Source organism: Stomoxys calcitrans, chromosome 3, assembly GCF_963082655.1.
Source record: "Stomoxys calcitrans chromosome 3, idStoCalc2.1, whole genome shotgun sequence".
Lineage (NCBI taxonomy): Eukaryota > Metazoa > Arthropoda > Insecta > Diptera > Muscidae > Stomoxys > Stomoxys calcitrans.
This window is the reverse complement of record NC_081554.1, coordinates 199,130,080-199,146,183: the sequence shown is the minus strand read 5'-3', so window position 1 is coordinate 199,146,183 and position 16,104 is coordinate 199,130,080. Positions and strand designations below refer to the sequence as shown.

The 16,104-nt window shown below is 36.5% G+C and overlaps 1 protein-coding gene across 4 annotated transcripts in view; it reads left to right on the top strand.

The window, feature by feature from the left end:
• The window catches only part of LOC106082853 (uncharacterized), a 501,629-nt gene that overhangs the window by 17,892 nt on the left and 467,633 nt on the right, over nucleotides 1-16,104 (top strand). For all 4 annotated transcript variants that reach the window (XM_013245584.2, XM_013245587.2, XM_013245586.2 and 1 more), the window contains exon 2: nucleotides 5,367-6,189. The gene's annotated coding sequence lies outside the window, so the exon portion shown is untranslated. The remainder of the gene's footprint in view (nucleotides 1-5,366; nucleotides 6,190-16,104) is intronic.

Here is a 16,104-nt window from a genome sequence, read left to right as displayed (position 1 = left end):
CAGCCTAACTTAAAAAAAGGTGTTTGGTTTTCTATTTGTAATACAAAACAGAGCCCAAAATTTCTATGCAATTTTCTAAATACAACATTTCTATAAATGTCCTTTAAAGAAACAATTTTTATAAAATTTTTAATTTTAAATTGTATAAATTTTAATAATTTTCTTTTAAGACAAAATGTCTATAAATGTCTATAAAATTGCTAAATACAAAATTTCTACGAAAGTTTTTTAAAAGGTGACTAAGTTCAGTTTTGCCAGAAACTGCATATAAAAAAGTAGTGAACAAAAGTAAAAACGTGCCGCGCCGAACTTTGGATTCCCACCACCACATTATAACTCCACTATCATATCCGTAGTTATATCTAAATAGGGGCTGGTCTGGATCATATTTGATTCAGAATCCGAAAAAAATCAGGCAATAAATCAGTTTTTTATGCGATTGAAACTTAGCTTAAAACAACTCATTGATTCAAATTTCGGCGAAATCGGCTAATAAGTGGAGCTTTTATGGGTTTCCGACCCTTAATCGGCAGATTGGTCTATGTGGCAGCTATATCCAAATGTGGTCTGATTTGGCCCATTCAATAACTTAACCTATGTGCAGCCAAAAAACCTATCTGAGCCAAATTTCAGCTCATTATCTCAATTTAAAAGGATGTAGCGTGATTACAACAGACGGATTGTCAGACAGACGGACACACGGACAACGTTAAATTTTACGACGATCAAGAATATATGTGAATTTTTATTATGGTCGGAAATATATTATTATTATTTATTATTTTCCACGAGCTGCAAAGTTAATGAGTATAAAAATCTGTGAAAACCTTTTCATTTGTGGTACCAAGTACTTCACTGAATGGAAATTCGACATTCACTCAAAACGTGGACGAAACGTTTCTTAACTTAGGCCAACATGATAAAAAGAGGCATTTTCGTTCATTGTCATTTAAAAAACTAAAAATTGTTAGCAAATATAGTTTTTCTACTTTTATTTTCTGTGATAACACCGCGTACACAACACAATTTACCAAAACAATGCTAGTGGTAAAACATAAGGTGTGAGGGTCGCCTACACCCAGAGAAAAGTTGATACCAAACGTGCTCATTTCAGTACCATACGGTATTGATGTAAAGCATCACCGTATGGTACAAAAACAATACCAGATGGTATATCCATACATAAAATTATTAGTACCGTTTGGTACTAGTCTTATTACCGAACTGGTATTGGTTTTAATAGCAATCTGTTATTGGTTTTAGCACCAGACCGTTATTGATTTTAGTACCAAACCGTTGTTGATTATTCCACCACCTAATGATCCAGAAAAAAATCATTGAAAATCATTTTAATTTAATTTTAAATACAAAAAGGAATGTTGCACCGTGACCAACCTCAATTCTTTGTATTTGGCAATTGATTCCATATCCATTGGTTCCCAAAAGTGGTTTCATATGAATACACCAACAAAGCATCGTTTTCTACACAATGGACTATCACGATGTAGTATTTCCTTAGAATTTGTACAATTTCCATTTTCACCGCTTTCGAGTATTTGAACAGGTTTTTGCGCATTCAAGTTGTATAACAAAATTTTATTTATTTGTTTAACAAATATTTTCTAATGACGACAATATTTTAAGTATAACGTTCACTAACACTTTTGCGGCGATGACAAGAATAAAAATGTGAAGCCTTCAATTCTTAATAGCCTCCTTGTCTGGTGATGAATTGATACCAAACGGTATTGAAAATCTTTGCCAATGACGCGAACAAAATAATACCAGGCGGTATTGGCAAAGTACCGTAATTTTTCTATTAGTGTATATGCCTTTTTATTTACAAAAAATGCTTTTGTGAAGATTTGGACAACAAGGGAAACAATGTTATGTGAAAACTTTCCACCGTGCACGATCTTAAAACCTGCCTTAAGGATAACATTTCTATGAAATTTTCTCTAAAAATAAACATGTACTGATAATAACGAAATAATTTAAAAAATCCAAGAAAAAAATTCAATGATATTTCCTCTAAAGACAGAACTTAAATAAAATTTTTGTGGCACTTTCACTAATGACATTTTATCTTAAGACAAAATTTAAAAAAAATTTTTTCTGATGACGAAATTTCAAATAAATTTTTCTGGAAATAATTTTTTTTATCGAAATTTCAATAAAATGTTCTCTGGAGTTAAAATTCCATTAAAAACAACTACAAAACTCTTTTCCCCGCTATTAAAAGAAATAATATTTTTATTTTCAAATTTTGTCCTAATAGGGCGAAGTTAATTAAATTCCACAATTTTTAATTTGTTTCTCTTTAGAGACGAGCTCAATCATTGCAAATTTTTTTGTAATGGAAAAGGAAAGCCAAAGATCACAACACATCATGCATGTTGTACTTTTCTGTCTTCAGGGTTTGCCAGAAAAACTTACTTATTTGAGTTGGTCAAGGAGGGGGTCTAATGGGAGCGCATCCAAGTTTGTTTGTCTCTCCAGTCAGTTGCGATCATGGTCTGGTCTAGGGAGCAGCAGGCTTTCGCCGAGCTTCTTTTCTAATGGTCTCTCACTTGTTGCTACGCAATGTGCCAACCGCGCTCGCTTTGAAATTCCTCCTCGCAGACTCGTTCTTGGCCGGAATTCGATTCTGTCGTGGGTTAGCTCATTTCGGGAGTGTGGAAGTGTCCCTAAGCCAAGAAATGAACGTACCATCAGAATTCCGTAAAATGTTGAAAGAGTGAGGCAGTTGTGCATTCTCGTCGGCGTTGGTCTCGCCAACACGCAACTCATAGGGAAATTTCTGACATCACTGTTCGACGAATTTTTCATCAAGACCTTAAATATCATCGCTATAAATTGGCTGTTGTGGAAGAATTAACTGAATGCGATTTTGTTTCTCGTCAAAATGCATGTGTAGTCTGCCTAAAGACGCGGTAGTTTTTTTTTTTTTCAGTGACAAGCCTCACTTTCACATTTCCCGCGATTTCTTTTATGTGGTTATTTGAAATCCCTGTTGTATGTTGATCAACCGCGGACCATATCACACCTCAAGAAAAACATTTGCGACGCCATTGCCACCATACTGATTGATATGCTGCAAACAGTAAACATGAATTTCAAAAATCGACTTAATCAGTGCCCAATGGGTGGTCGCCATTTACACGATGTCATTTTCAAGACTGCATGAAAAAAATGGGATATCGTATTCTCAAATAAAAAAAAAAGAATTTTAACAATAAGTGAAGTACTTTTGTTTTTATTTACCTTTCAAATAACTCAGTTTCATTGGCGCACTCTGTATATGACAGTTTCCTTCAAATTATATAGTTGACCTACCAAGTTGGATTTTGGGCCACGACGTACACTAAAATCTTTGGACCAGCGAAGGTTAAAGAAAAAGTTTCAAAAACATCTCTTAAGACAAACTTTCAATAAAATCTTCTTTGATAAAATTTTTCTAAACGTAAAATTTTGAAAACAAATTCTTCAAATTTTTTTTTTTATTGAACTTCGTCTTAAGCCCAAAAATTGCAATAAACTGTTTTCTGGGGACAAAATTTCAATAAAATTTTTCTAAAGACAAGCTTTTAATAAAATTTTCTCTAAAGACAAAATTTAATAGTATTTTTTTTTTTCAAAGTCTTTTTCAATATACTAAAAACAGTAAAATTTTTGTTTGTTTCTCTTTCTAGAGATGATCGGAGATGCAAATGGGAAAGGAAAGCCAAATATAGCAACACACACAAACCACTATGGACGCATTTCGTTTGCCCTAATAGGCAAAAAACTTGAAGAATTAAAAATTCGGCAGAGCCCGGCCAGGATTCGAACCTGGGCACACGGAGCAACAGCGAGAGCCATTGCCGTTGTCTTAGCGTTCGAAGCTATCAATACAACTTCCAACAGAGGAACAAAATCATGTGTAGTACGGAAGAAGTGTAATTTGTTACAGATAGAATGTCTGTCATTAAACAAAAATACATGCATTGGGAAAAGTACAGCTAATAAGCAGGGTTGTCGAGCTTGGTTAATATGGTAATTGTATCATAGATGCGTTTTCGCTATTAATACGATTCAACTACAACATACCAACGCACGGCCATTGAAGCCATCACACCTAATAAGGTTGAAAAGTCTTCTAACCAAAGACGAAACGCGTCCCATAGTGGTTGGTGTGTGTTGCTATCTTCGCCTTTCCTTTTCCATTTGCATCTCCGATCATTGAGCTCGTCACGAAAGAGAAAAAAACCAAAATTGTAAAATTTAATGATCTCGCCCTAACAGGCAAAAAACTTGAAGAAGTAAAATTTGAATTAAAGTAAAATTTTATTAAAATGATTTTATATAAATATTACCGCTGAAGTAAATTAAAAAAAAAAAATAAAATAAAAAAGAGATTACTGTAGGGAGGTCGCCGTGTCGGAGATGTTGGCATGTCCTAATATGACTCTGACACGGAACATGTTTAAAAATTTTAAAATGTTTAACGGTGGTTGTCCCCTCCCAATGCTGGCGACATTTGTGAGGTACTATGCCATATTAAAACTTCTCCCCAAAGAGGTGTCGCACTGCTGCACGCCATTCGAACGCGGCTATAAAAATGAGGACCCTTATCATTTAGCTAAATATTGAATGGGACTTTTAATCGTAGAGTATTCACTATTATCAAGAGAAAGCGTTCAGCACTCCTTGATGCGAGAGAAGTTTTCTTTTTTTTATACCCTGCACCATATTCCGCTTGTATCACCCCGAAATATTGATCTAAGACCTCATCAAGTAAATACAATCATTTTTTATTGTAACTTTCAACAACTGTGCTAAGTATGGTTCATAACTTGATATAGCTGCCATATAAACCGATCTCGACTTCATGAGCGTCTAGATGATGAAATTCTTATCCGATTTGACTAAAATTTTGCTTGAGGTGTTTTATTATGACTTTCAACAACTGTGCCAAGTATGGTCCAAATTGGTTTATAACCTGATATAGCTCCCATATAAACCCAACTCCTGATTTTACTTCTTGAGCCCATTTGGAACGCAATTCTTGTCATTATCCTCTGTTTGTCTATAAAGAGATGCCCAAAGAACTTGAGAACCATGGTGGAGGGTATATAAGATTCGGCCTGGCTAAACGTGGCATGCTTTTACTTGTTTTCCTTCATTTTTAATGAAAACATGTCAAACATTTCCTTTGACGTTTTAACTTTATTACCTTCAAAATATGGAAAATTCTCAACTTGTACAAAACTGAATGAAATTTAAACATAATTGTTTTTCATTTTTCGTTCCTTACGTTCCTTACCATAATTCTGTTCAGTTATACACAAATCTAATAAATTTTTCGACTTTTCTTTTCATTTCAGTCAATGTGTCATGTGATATGTGCTTCTTTATTCCCTCGTGGACCTTTGGTAAATAGTCAACACAATAGCATTAAAACAAACACCACTTTTCGGAAAGTGGTGCGGTATCCATAATAGTTTTTAAAAAAAATTCAATGCACACAATAAGTGTGTGAAAATGTTATAGCCATGTAAAAAGTAACAGTAAAAAAAAAAATAAAAATCAGAAATCAAATGTAAATTTTATAAATTGAAAATCCTCAAAATATCTGTGAATGAATGTAGAAAAGTTAAGTGACAAAATAGAAATCCAAGTGAAATATAAAAAAACGAAAAAAAATCAGAAGAAAAAAACACAAGATATCACATAAAATAAAATATCCTCAATAAGCAACCATGAACTTTGATAAAATCGTATCCTACTCTTTTTTCTCCTCACCTCAACCCACGCATAAGTAGTTACCACGTGTGTGTAGTAGTTTAATCCAAGTAATTACTAAAAGTAAATATATATTTAATCGAACCACCAGACTTTCGACCCACTCTCCCTCCGCCTCGCGTCTTCACAGTGTACATTAAACGCAACGCTACAAATCATACTTCTCCCGCACTACTACCTTACTTTTTTACCATAACACAAAGCAACAAAAATATATCGCTCTTAGATTTAATGAAAATTCAATATCAATCAGCACTCTACACTCGAGAATAATTACGATTTATTACAATTGTCGAAAAGCAAAAAACAGAAAAACGAATTCGGTTTGGGTCAAAAATCAAACAAATCTTCGTTAACTGTCAACCAGAAAGGGAACAGCGAGCAATAGGAAAATTCAATTGGAAGGTAAGTAACTACACTTTGATTTAAATCTAATCGAGAACCACCCAGAGAGAATATAGAAAGTTGACTTAAAATTATTTTTAAACGTTATAAATTGTACTGTTTTTATGAAACAGGGTCTATGGTGGACCCCAGAGCTGGTTGGTCTAAGGAAGGGCTGCAGAAACCTGCAGAAAGGAAGGGCTGCAGAGCAAAAGCCACAAGAGCACCATACGATTGGGGCATCTATAAGGCTGAGCTAAGAAAGTATAAGGGCGAGCTGAGAAAGGCTCAGAACATATCCTGGGTAGAATTCTGCAGCTCCGTGGAGGCCTCTAGACTAAGGAAGATTCTGTCCTCGAGACCTATTACGGTGGGGTATATTCAGAAGTCACAGAATGTAAGGACAATGTCTAGGGAGGAAACACTAGAACTACTCGTTGGTACATATGTCCCGGAAATTTTTCCAACGGCCAACGTGGCACCAGAAGAGGTTGTCACTGGTATGCATTCGTCGGAGGCTATGAGAGAAATTGTGTCTGAGTCGAAAATCCTTTGGGCGATAAGAAGTTTCGACTCCTTTAAGTCGCCAGGTCCGGATGATATATCACCGGTTGAAATTCAAGCTGTGTCTGATAGACTGGTTCCCTGGCTTAAGGAGATATACTCTGCTTGTATCAGAATGTGGGATAGAGGGACACGAAGATCATTTTCATTCTGAAAGCAGGAAAACCATACCACACGAAGGCGAAAGATTTTCGTCCTATTAGTCTGCCATCCTTTATGCTGAAGCCTCTTGAGATATGTGTTTCTTAGGGAAAGATCTCTGGAGATCGCATGTCGCGGCAGCAGCATGCATATAGAAAAGGCAAATCCACTGAAACAGCCCTTCACGACCTAGTCGGCTATATAGAGGGTTCTCTCGCTGTCAAAGAATATACAATGGTAGCATTTCTTGACATTGAAAATGCTTTCAATAATGTAAAACCGACGTCAATCATGAGGGAGTTTGATGTTTATTATTAATGTTTATTAACAACTTACTTACTAAAAGATGCATTACGGCAGGCTTGGGATTTGTGAATCTAAAAAGATGGGTCAGCAGAGGAGCACCTCAGGGAGGTGTACTGTCTCCTCTACTTTGTAATATAGCCATTAACAATATAATATTGTCTCTGGAAGAAAAAGAAAAAGGTTAGGGGAAAGTTTTCCAGCACTCTAAGACATATATTTCAGGAAGATCTACGTGCAAAAGCAAAGTGGGCTACCAAAAGTGGCCTAGGTATAAATCCGTGCAAGACCGAAGTAGTTCTTTTCAGCAGGAGATACAAGTTGTCTACCTGTCTTATTGGGAGGAGAGAAAGTTCCATTTACAGAAAGCGTAGAATACCTGTGTGTTTTGCTGGACAGGATATTGAACTTCAAATCGAACATTTTGGAAAGGGAAAGAAAGGCAACTCTTGCCCTATATATCTTCAAGAGAGCCGTTGGCAAAAGTTGGGGTTTCAGATAGCTTGTCATGCATTGGGTATACACTGCAGTTGTCAGACCTATAATGCTATATGGTGTTGTGGTCTGGTGGACGGCGCTTCAAAAGTCCACCTACTGCTCAATACTTAGCCGGATCCAAAGGATGGCTTGTTTGTGCGAACGACACCATCTGTTGCCCTGAATTTAATGCTACATCTTATGCCTGTGGACATTGTGGCTACACAATTGCAGCGACCACTACCGTGATGTTAAGGGAACTTTCTCATTGGTCATGTGGCGGCTGCGGACACTGTGTTATCCTTGATACAATATCCGATGTTACAGGCAGTGTGTATTACACCTTATCTGAGCCGCTTTTTGATAAAAAGTACTGCACCACTATTCCTGATAGAAACGATTGGAATTACGATATTCCTGGTAACAGAAGTTACATAGACTTCTATGCGGATGGTTCCAAACTAAACGACCAGGTGGGCTTTGATGTGTACTCTTAAGATCAAGAACTGATCATTTCGAAAAGGTTACCCGACCACTTCAGTGTGTATCAAGCAGAGATCCTTGCAATTAAGGAATTGGTGGAATGACTATGATATAATAATAATCATTACGGCGTTAAAAAAACCGCCATCGACTGTCGCAAATCTCTCAACGAGATGGCTGATTAGTTGAAACTTCACCTGTTTTAGGTGCCGGGCCACAGAGATATCCCAGGGAAATATAAAGCGGACGAGCTTGCGAGACTTGGAACTACCTTACACATTCAAGGGCTACTGGAATCTGTGGGTATGTCTCTAGTGACATGTAAGCTAAGTTTTCAGGACCAATTCCGAAGGACAACGAATGCTATATGGTTACAAAGAGGGGGCTGTAAGCATTCCAAAACTATGTGGCCTAATCTAGACTTGAAGATGTCTACCGCTTTACTGTCATTGGCTAAAACGTCTCAGTTATTGTGTCCGTCATGACAGATCACTGCCTAATCGGAAAACATGCTGACAGACTGAATGTTGCCAGCAACGAATTTTGCAGAAGCTGTGAGGATATCGAAGAAGAAGAGACTATAGATCACCTTCTGTGTGTGTGTGTCCCGCACCAGCATTCAGAAGTAGTTCCACATTAGATTCTCATTTCTTTGAGGAGGTTCTCTAACTTAGTGGCAGGTTGCCTAACTTAGTGACAGTGGTAGTGTGAACATTCGCAAATTATTGGATTTTTTAAAGCGATCTGGATGGTTCAACGGTAGGAACTAGAAGGCATCTTCCTTCTTCTGTTCTTGTGGTATCACATTTAATAAAACTCAAACATGCGTTATCAATGAAATATATAATAATATTGATGAAAATCAAACATATAATTTATAAAAATTTTGTAGAAACTATGAAAAGTTAAAAATGTTATGAATAATTTCTTTACATACATGATTCAGCATTAATATAATAAAATGTTTCATAATATTTATAAACAAAAGGTTATGAAATGCTATCTTTACACTACATGATGAAAGATTCTCTCTGTGTATTAAATGACGTGAGGATTTATCATATTTCTTTTAATAAATATAAATATAATAAATATAATTTGATGATAAATTTTCTATAAATTCTATTTTAATTCATCCATAAATGTTTCAAGGAATTCTCAAAATGTGTCCAAAAATATTCTTGAATGGACTTTTTTCGGATTTGCAATTTAAATTCGCACATATACTAGCGTTAAGAAGTACCAAGCAAGGCTTTTGTGCTCGCACCGATGTATTTACCCAAATAGTAATTAAATTTCTTTCTCATTACTCTCCCAAATGGTTTCTTCATTTAATCATTTATAGATTTTACCACCCTTCTTAAATCTTTACTTTTTATATCGTATAATTTACTATAGATTTTCTGACATAAAAGCTTTGCCAAGACAACTCATTAGGCCAAATGCAAAGATTATTGTCTTGCATTTTGTTTTATTTTATTCATTGCTCTCTTTAGGAACAGTTTTCTTAATTCTATCTACCCTTCAGAAAAGCCATTGCCAATGATTTTGTGCCTTTTTTATTCTGCATCCAGCCGTGAAAGAGGAGGTCATTAAGAATTAAAAAATACTTTTTCGGTTTACGGCAGTGTTACCATCATTAAATAATAATTAGTTCACTGCAAGACGTCCACATCTGTGAGACAAAAGAAACGCGATTTGCCAAAAATCAACAAAAATTATCAAAAGCTGATGCATTGTTTGCTACGTAGGAGGTTGTTGCGGTATTTTTCCTTGTGCTTGCATTTCTCTATACCAAGTCAATGAAGCCTATTAATATTTGGCCCATATATGGATATGCGTCTTTTGGGGGATATAAGAGATTTAATGTGCCATGATGTATACAGCAATATAGGCAAGTATTCTGATCAATGCCATCACATGAAAGGTAAACAATGCGAACTGTGTGTTTAAATACTAAAGTTATGATAAATTTAAACTTTTATATAAATTATAAATGTCAACTGACGATTGGACAACCCATGTAATCACATATGACTGAAAAACTAGGTTAGGTTGCCAACATATTGTCATGATATCCGCTGAGTCCCTTGTATGGCCCATTGTGATTCATAAACCTTCTCTTTACTTCAGCGATAGGTTTTGCTCCGAACTCCATCTCCTCTACATAAAGACGTTACGTCAATGCACTTTCTCGCACCATGTCACTATGAAATCGTAAAGTCTTACATTGGCAGACGAAATGAAAGCTTGACTTATTGTGTCTTGTAATGATTCCTATTATGCCGCTCAGATGCACCTTCTCTATAGACAAAAGTTCGTAAACATTTCGTATAGAACGATCAACCCGTAGCCTCTTCATCTGTTCAAAGCCTACCGCATCATTCTATGGATTAAACCATTTTCCCTCGTAACACGCCTCAAGCATATATATAGAAGATTCCCGAGAGTGGTGGATATATGTACAACTGATACCGACATTGAAGGCAGATATACTCCCATCCCATTTTTAGACTGTTGGTGTATATATTATGGATTATAACATTAATTATACCTTACGCCATTAATATGGCACAAGGTATTATAACTTAGTGCATTTGTTTGTAACATGCAGAAGGAAGAGAAATAGACCATTCGACTCAGAATCACATTATGATTCGATTTAGCTATGTCCGCCTGTCCGTCTGTCTACCTGTCTGTCCATGTAATATATAATCAAAGTACATATCGGAATTTTTATCATCTTGAAAATTTGCACAGACATCGTTTTTGCTAGAGACGAATCCTATTGAAATTGGAAGAAATCGTTCCAGAGACAGATGGATCATTACCCGGAAATCTCGTCCCGGGAATTCCTGCATTTCTCGCTCATATAACGATACCGCAATCGCGACTTGGATCCCGGGAATTCTCGGGAAAAAATTGTTTTGTCAACTACTGAGGGGGGGCTATATCTACCTGCAGCCCTCTCTGAGCGGTATTTTGTGCGGATCGTCGAAGATGTAAGATGTCAAAAAGGTGATTGGTAAATATTGGGGCTATATGTAGTTATGGACTTATCTGGACATTATCTAGTGTGGTGTTGGAGGGCATTAGTGTGTACTAAATTTCAGCAAATCTGAAAAAATAAAGTTTCATAATCAATAAAAAGTAGCTTTGTAGTTTTATTCGATTGAATTTTTTGTGATTTAAACAGACGTATGACAAGTCAAGGTAACCTCGAACATATTTCAGGGTGTAGTAAAAAGAACGATGAGAAAGTATACCCCATACAGTGTGCTGTTTAGTTTTCGAAATGTTGTCATAAATATGACATAACCCCAAGTACAGGTTTACCGATTCTTTTGAGTAGTTTAGTATCGTTGATGTTCCTCTTACTAAATTAAAATTTGACTACAACTTTCATTCAAACATCGACATGATAAACTCTGTAAAATAAAATGTAGAGAAAATCATTCATATTTCGAATTCTTTAACCATCACATAAGGTAAAATGATCACTTGTAAGGAGCGGGAATCCCCGGGATTGAAAAATAATTCCCAATTTACTGGGAAATGAAAAAGCCGCGGGAAAATAAAATCCCAATGTAATCCACCAGTAATTTGTTGATTTTTTAAGCAATATACCGAATATACCGTTCCTAAACTGGAGAATTAGTTACCTGTCACAGGACACATCCTATAGGGAATCATATTTTCAATTGCCATAACTTATGATTCTTAATTAGTTTTTAAAAAGTCGTTTAATTATTGTTAAAAAATTGCTTATACGTTAATATTTTTGCTAACTAATGTTATCTCCCTTAAAAATACTTGCAAACTATACTCATCCGTTTCGAACTGTCCCGGGACCTAACCTACCTACGGTGATAAAATGGTGCCAGTTCGTCACCTCGAGCGACAAACCCTTATAAAAGTGATAGGTTTTTTCCATGTAAAGGGATGAGAACTGGGACTGGTCCTTATCACCAGAGGTCGTATCCGATAACATGTTTGGGACCTGTCCCATTTCCCGTAGAGATCCTAAAGCACTATGAAAAACTGGTACAATGAATTCTGTCGTGGCCGACGCTCGATCAAAATCCAGTTCGGTGAATGTCGTCCAAAAACGGCCGTTGTACCAGAGAACATTGACATACCGTGTGATAGAGGCACCCTTGGTAATTTCTTTTACCAGCATGCATTCGATACTGCATGAACACCTTGCCTTTAAAAGGTTTGTTCTTTTTGGATTCCCTCAATTTGAGCTGTCCCATTTCATTGAATTCTGTCGTGGCCGACGCTCGATCAAAATCCAGTTCGGTGAAGGTCGTCCAAAAACGGCCGTTGTGCTAGAGAACATTGACATACCGTGTGATAGAGGCACCCTTGGTAATTTCTTTTACCAGCATGCATTCGATACTGCATGAACACCTTGCCTTAAAAAGGTTTGTTCTTTCTGGATTCCCTCAATTTGACATTCAAAATTAAGGTAATTTGACATTCAAGTCAGTGCGAAAAATGTGTAAAAAAATACCATCGCGGTGCTTCAAAAAACGTCTATAAGATCATCATGGGTGGCAAATCGTGGATCTATGCGTATGAGCCCGAAACAAAACTACAATCAACCGTGTGGGTCTTCGAAGACAACAAACCACCGCCTTTTTGACCGGCCAAAACGTCGAATTGCTCGGCCATTCGCAGTACAGCCCTGACTTGACACCCAGCTGTTTAATTGAAATAAATAGCAAAAGAGAGTAAACGCTGTTCTTTCTCTTCTGCAAATGCTTACTGGCAATTTTTTACTGAGAAGGTACTCGAACAGTCCTACTTATAGTTTTCCGTTAATGTTACGCTCGAAATTTATTCTCACCAGCACATATACTCAGCTAGACTTATACCATAAAGAGAACCAATTGATTAATCTTCATATTTTCTTCAATCCCTATTACATTTTTACTGATTGACCAGATGATGAACCGTTGAAGGGTGTATTTTTGGTGTTACTCTTATGCCATTCAGTCATTATTATAGGGGAATGTGCACAATGCAAAATAAAGTGCTAAAAATTCTCATCGCTTTATTACATAAACTGTAGTTGTTTTGTTTGGTTTTAGCACGAAATCACCAAACAATTGAGTTAGTCTACGAAAAAAGCAAGCGAAATGAAAACAAATGCATAAACAGTAGATTATCTAATTTTCCAGCCTTAGCTGTGGTGTGTGTGTGGGAAAATCTTACCTGATTTTCCCGCAGTGCATTTGCGACATATTGAGTCACAGCAAACACACATACGACATTGCAATACCACCCCATTGTTTTTATTCATCGCAATGTAATTAAAAAGATCGTCAAGTATGTTTTGCCGCCCACATCTCATCTGTGCCTGCCCCGGCTACTTGGAAGCCCCTCTCCCCCTCCTCCACTACATCAAAAAGGTTATTGTTTTTTGTTTCTTGGCATATCAGTGTGTGTGTGTGTGTGTATTTTTTTTTTAATAATTTATGCAAAATTCGCCATATACGAGTATGTAGACATGAGTACGCTACGAGTGCTCGTTGTTACAATGCGACACACACTTTGGGCCAAAATGATATCTGTGACATACATCCCATCTATTCAAACGCCCTTTTTCGCCCCTCTTGTCTCCCGCCCTCCGCCAATCCCCTGCATAGGAAACATTGTAAAAGATTTTGCTGTGAATGACATTTTTATTATATTTACATTAATTGTTCAGTGTTTCAGCTATGCTATGCTGGCTGGCTGGCTGGCTGCGTCGGCAGGGGCATAAAGGGCAGGGAACTTTTGCAATTCTGAAATAATTTGTTAAGCTGAAAATCCAATTAATTTAAATGCTAAAATAGAAACGAGGAAAGCGGCATGATACACCAGCAGAAAGAATCTGTGTCAATTCGGTTAACGGTTAAAATTGTGCGATATATAAATTTAATATTGATTTTTTGACTATTCGCATGTAGATATACATCTTTTTAAAATTTTAGTAACTTAGCACTCCAACAGCTGGCGCCGCAAGACAAGTTTATTTTCCCATGTATAAAAGTAATAGTGAAATAATTTGTTTCGCATGGACTCAAAAACAAAAAAACAGGTGAACCCTATTACGTGGAATTTCTGAGATTGTTTATGTTGTTCCGAAAGCTATCATGGGATTAACATTTTTCGGTATCTAATCGAAGAAGGGGGTGGTGGTAAGAAAAAAGCGATGTTTCCGTGAAAGTATGCATAAAATCATTTATCCGAAATTCTAATCCTATCAAATCCATTCCTACCTAGTGGAAATAATGACCTTTCTGGGAAATAAAGGAGCCAAATGATATTTGAGAGTAGAGTATGAATCTGACCTGCGTTGGTTTTTTCTACCAAATTTCGTAAGATTATCTTTCAATTTTAAGGGTTTGGTCGGATGGACGTCCCTTTTTGTATTTTTACACCCATTACCATAAAATAGGATGTATATTCACTAAGTCATACCATTTGCAACACATCGAAATATCCATTTCCGATCCTACAAAATATATAATACATTATCGATCATTGTAAAATTCTTCTTCTTATATATATAATTCTTCTTTATATATAAAAATCAATTTGTGTTTGTTTGTAAGTTTGTTTGTGTGTTCCTTGTAGACTCAGAAACGGCTGAACCGATATTCTTGAAATTTACACAGATGGTGCATAATGATCTCGTGATGAAAATAGGTAACCACATTTTTTGATATCTGAAGAGGGCGCTGACCATTGCAATATGGCGCTCCAATAAGAGGTACTTTAGAGTAGAATACGAAGCTGATATATATTTTCAGAGAAAGTCACTGAAAGTCAGAAAACCCCCTAAACCGGCCACGTTTGCCGACTATACAAATATGGGGCGCAAATGAAAGGTATTTTGGAGTAGACCACGAATGTGATATCAACATTCGGAACCAACTGTCTAGGGGACGTCCCACCCTCATAACAACCCCCAAATAGTACGTATTTGTTCACCATGGCAATTTGAGTCTTAAAGAAAGTGGAGCTGTCCACAAAGCGGCCATATTTGATGACTTTTGCAATAATAATTTGAGATTAGAAAACGAATTTGATATCCAACTTTGAGCCCATTGGCAATATGTGGTTCAAATAAATGATATTGAGAGTAGAGTACGATCCTGATTTATTTTCAGGGCTAAGTGTTTGGGAGAAAACCCCACTCCTCCCACACCTAAATTGGACATATTTAACGATCAGGTCAATGTGCGACTCCAATGAAAAGTATTGAGGAATAGAACACGAAATTGATACCTATTTTCGGGACAAATTTTCTGAGGGGCGCCTCATCCCATAAACATCCCTCTAACCAATGACAATGTGGGGTTAAAATATATGCTATTTGAGGGAAGAGCACGATGCGGATATTTTGGGACTACTCTGAAATTCAAACCCACTTACGGGACCACGTTTCTGGGGGTCCACACCACCCTCCGTAATCCCCATGAGAATATCGGGCTCAATTAAAGTCTCATAAGAATGGAGTACATCTAACATCCAAACTCAAATGACCCTAAACCCGTTGATCGAATTCATGAATCAGTAATCAGGCATTTAAATTGTTTAACTGTTAGCCAAGCGTTATACATAAAAATACCACTTTCGTAGCATGGTATTTCACTAAAAGCTCTTTAATTGTCGAAAATAAATATAAATAAATATTTAAAGGGTAATTTTGTTCCATATAAAGTAAAAGAAGGCGCAGCGGAGCGGGCCGGGTTCAACTACTTGACAAACACGAGAATATATATGACATAAACATTTGTGGATATTTTTCTGGGTAAGCTTCTTACTGTGCAGGTGAAATGTAACACCGTCCCACCCCGTTGACTATTGGTGGTCACACTAACCGATATACACGTTTATTTCAAGCCCATGTGCTTATGTTTTTGTGCACATACATAGAGATGGGAGATGGGTAAATACCCAAAAATTATTTAC